The following is a 9,079-nucleotide window of genomic DNA, read 5'->3' on the forward strand; positions in this document are numbered from 1 at the left end:
ACTTATATGAGGTTCCCATGTATATCTTGGCTGCACTGGATCTCCCCTGTGGTGTGTGGGCTTCTCTAGTTGTGGCACTCGGACTTAGCTGCCCTTCGGATGTTGGGATCTTAGCTCCCCTACCAGGGATGGAACCCCTGCCCCCTGCATTGGAAGGTGGATTTTTAACCACTGGACCACCAGGGAAGCCCCTTTAGGCACTATTTTAAGTTGCTACGTTTGTGGCTATTTGTTAGGCAGAAACAGAAAACCATACAGTCTCCTAATTGGGGACAGAAAAAGAAAGAAGATATTTGGTGGGGGAGAAATGAATTTCAGTGACTGACTTTGGCTTCTTCACATACTTCCACCTCCTCGAGTTTTTGAGGACCTGCTGCTCTGCCCACTGGCCCACCACGTCCCTGGCCCTGGGCACACACTGCCCACCGGTGGGGAGCCTCCCCTGAAGCCACCACATCTTCTCAACTTTAGGCTGAATGCTTCCAACAGAGAAGCCACAATCGGACCTTTTCCATATTCCCCAAAGCACCCGGGACAGGGCCAAGCACACAATAAACACTCAGAAATATTTTTGGTTTAAGACATTTTCTTTCAGCTCCTGTGACCAGCAGGGCCAATGAAGGAACCCGAAACCCAGCCAGCCACAGGGACCCAGAGAGCCCCTCCCAGGAGACTCTGGTCTCACAGCGTCCTGGGGTTAACGAAATGCCAGGAGACACAGGAGATGAGAGTTGATCCCTAGGTCAGGAAGATCCCTGGAGGAGGAAATGGCAGCCTGCTCCAGGATGCTTGCCTGGGAAATCCCATGAACAGAGGATCCTGTCAGGCCGCAGTCCATGGGGTTGCAAAGATTCAGACACAACCAAGCGGGCATGCACCACATGCAAGATGGGGATACCCATCTCTGCAGCCTGACCTTTCATTAACACTGGCCAGTCACATTTTCAAGCACGAGTGGGCCACCACTGCTCTCAATCACAATCAGTTGTGTTTTTTTATTTGAATGTTTACTTACACCTGGAATGTGCAAACAAAGGAAGTGAGACTAAAGAGGATGAGAGCTCACACAACATACTACCTGTATTTCGTTCAACAACAGATTTATTCCAGATACCCACCATGTCCAGACACCGATCAAAGACCCTGGAGACAGAGAATCAGATCAGAGTGGCTCCAACCCTTGAACTTGAATCCAGGCCTCCCCTGAGCACAGAGGTTGTGTCAGTCTTTGACAGTTTGGAGACTAGGAGATTGAATTTTTTCAGGTTGTTAAAATGAGTGGGGGCAAACCCAAGTCTGCTCTGGGGAGGCAGTGGGTGGGGTCCCTTCTGCACCCACCCCTGGGATTCTGGCCCGCCTTCTGTGCCCCACCCTCGACTCCCATCACAGGCAGTGATGTCACTGGCTAAATAACTGTGCGACAATCTTGGCAAATTTCATCCAGAGCCCTCAAGCACAGATTAAAAAGTAAGTCCATGGCATTTGAACACACCTTTGGGATTCCCTGGTGGCTCAAATGGTAAAGAGTCTGCCTGCAGTGTGGGAGACCTGAGTTCGATCCCTGGGTCAGAAAGATCCCCTGGAGAAGAAAATGGCAACCCACTCCAGTATTCTTGCCTGGAAAATCCCGTGGACGGAGGAGGAGCCTGGTGGGCTACAGTCCATAGTGTCACAAAGAGTCGGACACAACTGAGCAACTTTACTTTCACTTTTACTTACAGTTTACGAGGCACTGTCATGTTCATTGTCTCATCTGACCCTCCCAGGAGCCCTAGGAAGTGGGTGGGGTAAAGATTATTATCTCTACATTTTTTCTTTAGTCACTAAGTACTTTTTCTCTTACCTTGGAGGTGGGGTATCTCTTCATGGCTGCTCCAGCGAAGCACAGCTGCTGCTCCTTACCTTGGACAAGGGGTATCTCCTCAGGGCCACCCCTCCTTACCTTGAACGTGGAGTAGCTCCTCTTGGCCCTCCTGCGCCCGCGCAACCACCACTCCTTGGATGTGGGGTTGCTCCTCTCAGCCACCGTCCAAGGTAAGAGAAACCCAAGTAAGACGGTAGGTGTTGCGAGAGGCATCAGAGGGCAGACACACTAAAACCATAATCACAGAAAACTAGTCAATCTAATCACACAGACCACAGCCTTGAGTTAGACCACAGTCTAACTCAATGAAACTAAGCCATGCCATGTGGGGCCACCCAAGATTGGCAGGTCATGGTGGAGAGGTCTGACAGAATGTGGTCCACTGGAGAAGGGAATGGCAAACCACTTCAGTATTCTTGCCTTGAGAACCCCATGAACAGTATGAAAAGGCAAAATGATAGGATACTGAAAGAGGAACTCCCCAGGTCAGTAGGTGCCCAATATGCTACTAGAGATCAGTGGAGAAATAACTCCAGAAAGAATTAAGGGATGGAGCCAAAGCAAAAACAATACCCAGGTGTGGATGTGACTGGTGATAGAAGCAAGGTCCGATGCTGTAAAGAGCAATATTGCATAGGAACCTGGAATGTTAGGTCCATGAATCAAGGCAAATTGGAAGTGGTCAAACAGAAGATGGCAAGAGTGAATGTCGACATTCTAGGAATCAGCAAACTAAAATGGACTGGAATGGGTGAATTTAACTCAGATGACCGTTATATCTACTACTGTGGGCAGGAATCCCTTAGAAGAAATGGAGTAGCCATCATGGTCAACAAGAATCCGAAATGCAGTACTTGGATGCAATCTCAAAAATGACAGAATGATCTCTGTTCATTTCCAATGCAAACCATTCAAAATTATAGTAATCCAAGTCTATGCCCCAACCAGTAATGCTGAAGAAGCTGAACAGTTCTATGAAGACCTACAAGACCTTTTAGAACACCCAAAAAAGATGTCTTTTTCATTATAGGGGACTGGAATGCAAAACTAGGAAGTCAAGAAACACCTGGGGTAACAGGCAAATTTGGCCTTGGAGTACGGAATGAAGCGGGGCAAAGGCTAATAGAGTTTTGCCAAGAGAACACACTGGTCATAGCAAACACCCTCTTCCAACAACACAAGAGAAGACTCTACACATGGACATCAGCAGATGGTCAACACCGAAATCAGATTATGTTCTTTACAGCCAAAGATGGAGAAGCTCTATACAGTCAGCATAAACAAGACCGGGAGCTAACTGTGGTCATGAACTCGTTATTGCCAAATTTAGACTTAAATTGAAGAAAGTAGGGAAAACCACTAGACCATTCAGGTATGACCTAAATCAAATCCCTAATGATTATACAGTGGAAGTGAGAAATAGATTTAAGGGACTAGATCTAATAGATAGAGTGCCTGATGAACTATGGACGGAGGTTCATGACATTGTACAGGAGACAGGGATCAAGACCATCCCCATGGAAAAGAAATGCAAAAAAGCAAAATGGCTGTCTGGGCAGGCCTTACAAATAGCTGTGAAAAGAAGAGAAGTGAAAAGCAAAGGAGAAAAGGAAAGATATAAGCATCTGAATGCAGAGTTCCAAAGAATAGCAAGAGGAGATAAGAAAGCCTTCCTCAGCGATCAATGCAAAGAAATAGAGGAAAACAACATAATGGGAAAGACTAGAGATCTCTTCAAGAAAATTAGAGACACCAAGGGAACGTTTCATGTAAAGATGGGCTCAATAAAGGACAGAAATGCAGAAGCAGAAGATATTAAGAAGAGGTGGCAAGAATACACAGAAGTGAAGTGAAAGTCACTCAGTCATGTCCGACTCACTGCGATCCCATGGACTATACAGTCCATGGAATTCTCTAGGCCAGAATCCTAGAGTGGGTACTGTTCCCCAATACACAGAAGAACTGTACAAAGAAGATGTTCACGACCAAGATAATCACGATGGTGTGATCACTCACCTAGAGCCAGACATCCTGGAATGTGAAGTCAAGTGGGCCTTAGGAGCATCACTACAAACAAAGCTAGTGGAAGTGATGGAATTCCAGTTGAGCTATTTCAAATCCTGAAAGATGATGCTGTGAAAGTGCTGCACTCAATATGCCAGCAAATTTGGAAAACTCAGCAGTGGCCACAGGACTGGAAAAGGTCAAAGAAAGAAAGGCAATGCCAAAGAATGCTCAAACTACTGCACAATTGCACTCATCTCACACACTAGTAAACTAATGCTCAAAATTCTCCAAGCCAGGCTTCAGCAATATGTGAACCATGAACTTTCAGATGTGCAAGCTGGTTTTAGAAAAGGCAGAGGGGAGGCTGGTAAGAGAAGGGAGCCTGGGATGTGCAGAAGACAGACCCCACCATGGACCCTGCCCTGCCAGCCACACCCTTATCCTCAGCTATAAGAGCCACCCACCGAAAAAAAAAAAAGAGCCACCCACCACCTGCTAGCTGCCACCATACACGACTCCTGCAGCTTTTCTCACAGGAGAAGTCACCAGCCCAGCCTCTAAAGATGGCCTTTGTCCCTGCACCAGGCTACCAGCCCACCTACAACCCGACACTGCCCTACCACAACCCCATCCCAGGAGGTCTCAGAGTTGGAATGTCCATTTACATGCAAGGAGTGGCTAGCGAGCACATGAAGAGGTTCTTCGTGAACTTCGAGGTGGGGCAGGGCCAAGGGGCAGACGTCGCTTTCCACTTCAATCCCCGCTTTGATGGCTGGGATAAGGTGGTCTTGAACTCGAAGCAGAATGGCTCGTGGGGCAACGAGGAGAGGAAAATGAGCATGCCCTTTCGCAAGGGTGCGGCCTTCGAGCTGGTGTTCATGGTCATGATGGAGCACTTCAAGGTGGTGGTGAATGGGACTCCCTTCCATGAGTTTAAGCACCGGATCCCGCTGCAGATGGTCACCCACCTGCATGTGGATGGCGACCTGATGCTTCAATCAATTAACTTCATTGGAGGCCAGCCCCCCTCAAACCAGATGCCCATGCCTGCTAAGGCGTACCCAAGTCCCGGACAGTACTATCAACAACAAAGCAGACTGCCTACCATGGAGGGACCCCCAGCCTTCAACCCACCCGTGCCATTTAATGGGAGACTGCAAGGGGGGGCTCATAGCTCGAAGAATCATCATTATCAAGGGCTACATACCCCGCACAGCCAAGAGCTTTGTCATCAACTTCAAGGTGGGATCCTCTGGGGACGTGGCTCTGCACATTAACCCCCGCATGACCAAGGGCGCTGTGGTTCGGAACAGCTTTCTGAATGGCTCTTGGGGATCTGAGGAGAGGAAGGTCCCCTACAACCCATTCGGTCCTGGACAATTCTTTGATCTGTCCGTTCGTTGTGGTGCAGATCGCTTCAAGGTGTATGCCAATGGCCAGCACCTCTTCGACTTCTCCCATAGCCTCTCAGCCTTCCAGAGGGTGGACTTGGTGGAGATCCACGGTGATGTCACCTTGTCCTACGTCCAGATCTGATCTATTCCTAGGGCCATAACCCTTGGGAACACAGAGGAAGATCCTGTAGGACCCTTTCTAAGCCCCTAATAAAATGTCTGAGGGTGTCTCATGAATGAAAAAAAAAACAAAAGGCAGAGGAACCAGAGATCAAATTGCCAACATCTGCTGGATCATCAAAAAAGCAAGAGAGTTCCAGAAAAATCATCTATTTCTGCTTTATTGACTATGCCAAAGCCTTTGGCTGTGTGGATCACAATGAACTGTGGAAAATTCTGAAAGAGATGGGAATACCAGACCACCTGACCTGCCTCTTGAGAAACCTATGTGCAGGTCAGGAAGCAACAGTTAGAACTGGACATGGAACAACAGACTGATTCCAAATAGGAAAAGGAATACGTCAAGGCTGTATACTGTCACCCTGCTTATTTAACTTATATGCAGAGTACATTATGAGAAACGCTGGGCTGGAAGAAGCACAAGTTGGAATCAAGATTGCCGGGAGAAATATCAATAACCTCAGATATGCAGATGACACTACCCTTATGGCAGAAAGTGAAGAGGAACTAAAAAGCCTCTTGATGAAAGTGAAAGAGGAGAGTGAAAAAGTTGGCTTAAAGCTCAACATTCAGAAAACGAAGATCATGGCATCCAGTCCCATCACTTCATGGGAAATAGATGGAGAAACAGTGGAAACAGTGTCAGACTTTATTTTTGGGGGCTCCAAAATCAGTGGAGATGGTGATTGCAGCCATGAAATTAAAAGACGCTTACTCCTTGGAAGGAAAGTTACGACCAACCTAGATAGCATATTCAAAAGCAGAGACATTACTTTGCCAACAAAGGTCCATCTAGTCAAGGCTATGGTTTTTCCAATGGTCATGTATGGATGTGAGAGTTGCACTGTGAATAAAGCTGAGCACCAAAGAATTGATGCTTTTGAACTGTGGTGTTGGAGAAGACTCTTGAGAGTCCCTTGGACTGCAAGGAGATCCAACCAGTCCATCTTACAGGAGATCAGTCCTGGGTGTTCTTTGGAAGGACTGATGCTAAAGCTGAAACTCCAGTACTTTGGCCACCTCATGCGAAGAGTTGACTCATTGGAAAAGACCCTGATGCCTGGGGGGATTGGGGGCAGGAGGAGAAGGGGACGACAGAGGATGAGATGGCTGGATGGCATCACTGACTCCATGGACATGAGTTTGAGTGAACTCCAGGAGTTGGTGATGGACAGGGAGACCTGGCGTGATGCAATTCATGGGATGGCAAAGAGTTGGACACGACTGAGCGACTGAACTGAACTGAAGTCCTTTTTCAACCCCATTGACTGTAGCCCACCAGACTCCTTTGTTCATGGGGTTTTTCAGGCAAGAGTACTGCAGTGGGTTACCATTTCTTTCTCCAGGGGATCTTCCCGACCCAGGGATTGAACCTGTGTCTCCTGCATTGCAGGTGGATTCTTTACCAACAAACCATCTCCACTTCACAGATGAGGAAACCAAGGCCCCAAGACTTGAGGTGATTCACCCAAGGTCACCTAGTTTAGAAGCCAAAAATCCATGTTTCTTCCCTTTCTACCATCTTGTCTCTAGTCTTTGGGCCTAAATGGGAACTCAAAGGGAGACTAGCTGAGCTCTTCTCAGCTGGCCTTAGTGGCTGCTCTTTTGAGAATTTTGTTATTGAAAGAATGAAAGAAAAGTAAGGATCAAGAGTAAGAGGAAGATACAAGGATGCCTGATAGTCCAGTAACTATCAAAACTCTCCAAAACTTGAGAGCTTTCAAGGAACTCACATATTTCTTATCTCATTTGGTTCAAAGAACAATCCCATTAGGTTAATAAAGCAAGTATAATGGTGGCTCAGACGGTAAAGAATCCTCAGACACGACTGAGCGACGAACACACTGATTGATTGTAAAAAGGCTGGCTCAGAATCAACCCCTAACTCTTCTGATTCTCAAACTCTTTCCATAACCTAAGCGAGGGCATTCTTAGCACACATACCCTACTTCTGTCCCTTTGGTCTTGAGAGTCAGGACCAAGAGACAATTGGACACCCTTCTCTTGTGTGTCCATACAAGTCCAACTTATAGTGACCTTTATTTTTTATTTGTATTTTTGGCTATGCCACATGGCTTGCAGGATCTTAGTTCCAAATCAAGGACTAAGTGGAAGCATCGCATCCTAACCACTGGGACACCTTTCATTTCACTGTTCCTCTGCCGGAAGTTGCCCCAGAAGCAGGCACCTCCCCCTTCTGGTTTTAGGATTGTTGCTATTGTTCAGCCGCTAAGACAGGCCCGACTCTGCGACCCCATGGACTGCAGCGTGCCAGGCTTCCCTGTCCTTCACTTATCTCCTTTGGTTTTAGGATTACTTTTACACAACTGATTTTATATAACTGATAAACCAGGGAGAATATTATCTGTCAAGCTGCTGTTTGTCCATTTAACAGCTGTTTCTGAACAGGGCTTCACTCTAGACTAGTCCCTGATGTTAGAGAAATGAACCAGACATATTCCCTGCTAACGAGATGCTCACAGTCTAGTGGAACTGAAGAAAACACAAATACCTGACAAGATACATGACATTCATGAATGCATAACAAGATGGAATAAATGTCACAACAGAGTTATAAGCAAAGGGCTATGGAGAATCAGGGACAATTCCGACTGGTGGAAGAAAAGTGTATTCCTAAAAAGAAAGCAGCCTTTGGGCTGGACCTTGACGGGTGAGTGGAGAATCTGGACTCACAGTGGAGAAGCAGGCGGGTGTGGGTCACTGACTGGTGACAGAGTGCCACTCCACTGTGTTTATCGATAGACATCCCAACCAGCAGTATGTTGTAGCTACTAGTGACCAAGGTGGGATATTGAGTATCTGGGATGCTAGACAAGTACAATACCCATGTCTCTACTGAAGGCTCAGGAAGCTGAGATATGGGAAGTCCATCTTCACCCATCCAACTCAGATCATCTATTTACTTGGCCTGAAGATGGATCCCTCTAACACTGGAATGACTCCACAGACGTACCTGAGAAATCATCAAGTCCTTCACTGCAGAAGAAACAGCACTTTCCTGCTTGCAGCATTAGTAACCAAGCTAATGTTCACCAGTCTCTTATAAGTTCCTGGCTCAGCTCTGATCCTGCCAAAGATGGCACTTCAATCACAAGCTTGCTTTCCAACAGGGCTTTGTCTGTGAACAGTTTGGATGTTTTAGGTCCTTGTTTTGTTTGTGGAACTGATGCAGAAGCAATTTATGTTACTAGACTACTTTTAAGACTTTTTTTTTTTTTGGCTATGCTGGGTCTTTGTTGCCGCACTCCAGCTTTCTCTAGTTGCTGCAAGTAGGGGTTACTCTTCATTGTGGTGCTCAGGCTGTAGGCGAGTGGGCTTCAGTAGTTGTGGCGCAGGAGGCTTAACTGCTCTGCAGCATGTGCACTCGGGATCGAACTGGTGTCCTTTGCATTGCAAGACAGATTCTTAACCACTGGACCACCAGGAAAGCCCACTGGGCAACTTTTTTCCATGAAGATACTAAAGATTTCAGGTAAGACATAGTTATAGCAGAAAGAGAGTGAACATTTGGGAAACAGGGATGGAGCCCCATGTGAGAACAGCGTGAAGTCTGCTCAGCCCCCATGTCACCCTGAGGTTAGGGGCCATCCAGCTCAGTCAGGCCTCCAGCTAG

The 9,079-nt window shown here is 47.0% G+C and overlaps 1 pseudogene; it reads left to right on the forward strand.

Moving 5' to 3' along the window:
* The first annotated feature begins 4,217 nt into the window (after positions 1 to 4,217).
* On the forward strand, positions 4,218 to 5,498 carry LOC109578835 (galectin-4 pseudogene; annotated as a pseudogene).
* The last annotated feature ends 3,581 nt before the right edge of the window (positions 5,499 to 9,079 follow it).

Source organism: Bos indicus, chromosome 25, assembly GCF_029378745.1.
Source record: "Bos indicus isolate NIAB-ARS_2022 breed Sahiwal x Tharparkar chromosome 25, NIAB-ARS_B.indTharparkar_mat_pri_1.0, whole genome shotgun sequence".
NCBI lineage: Eukaryota > Metazoa > Chordata > Mammalia > Artiodactyla > Bovidae > Bos > Bos indicus.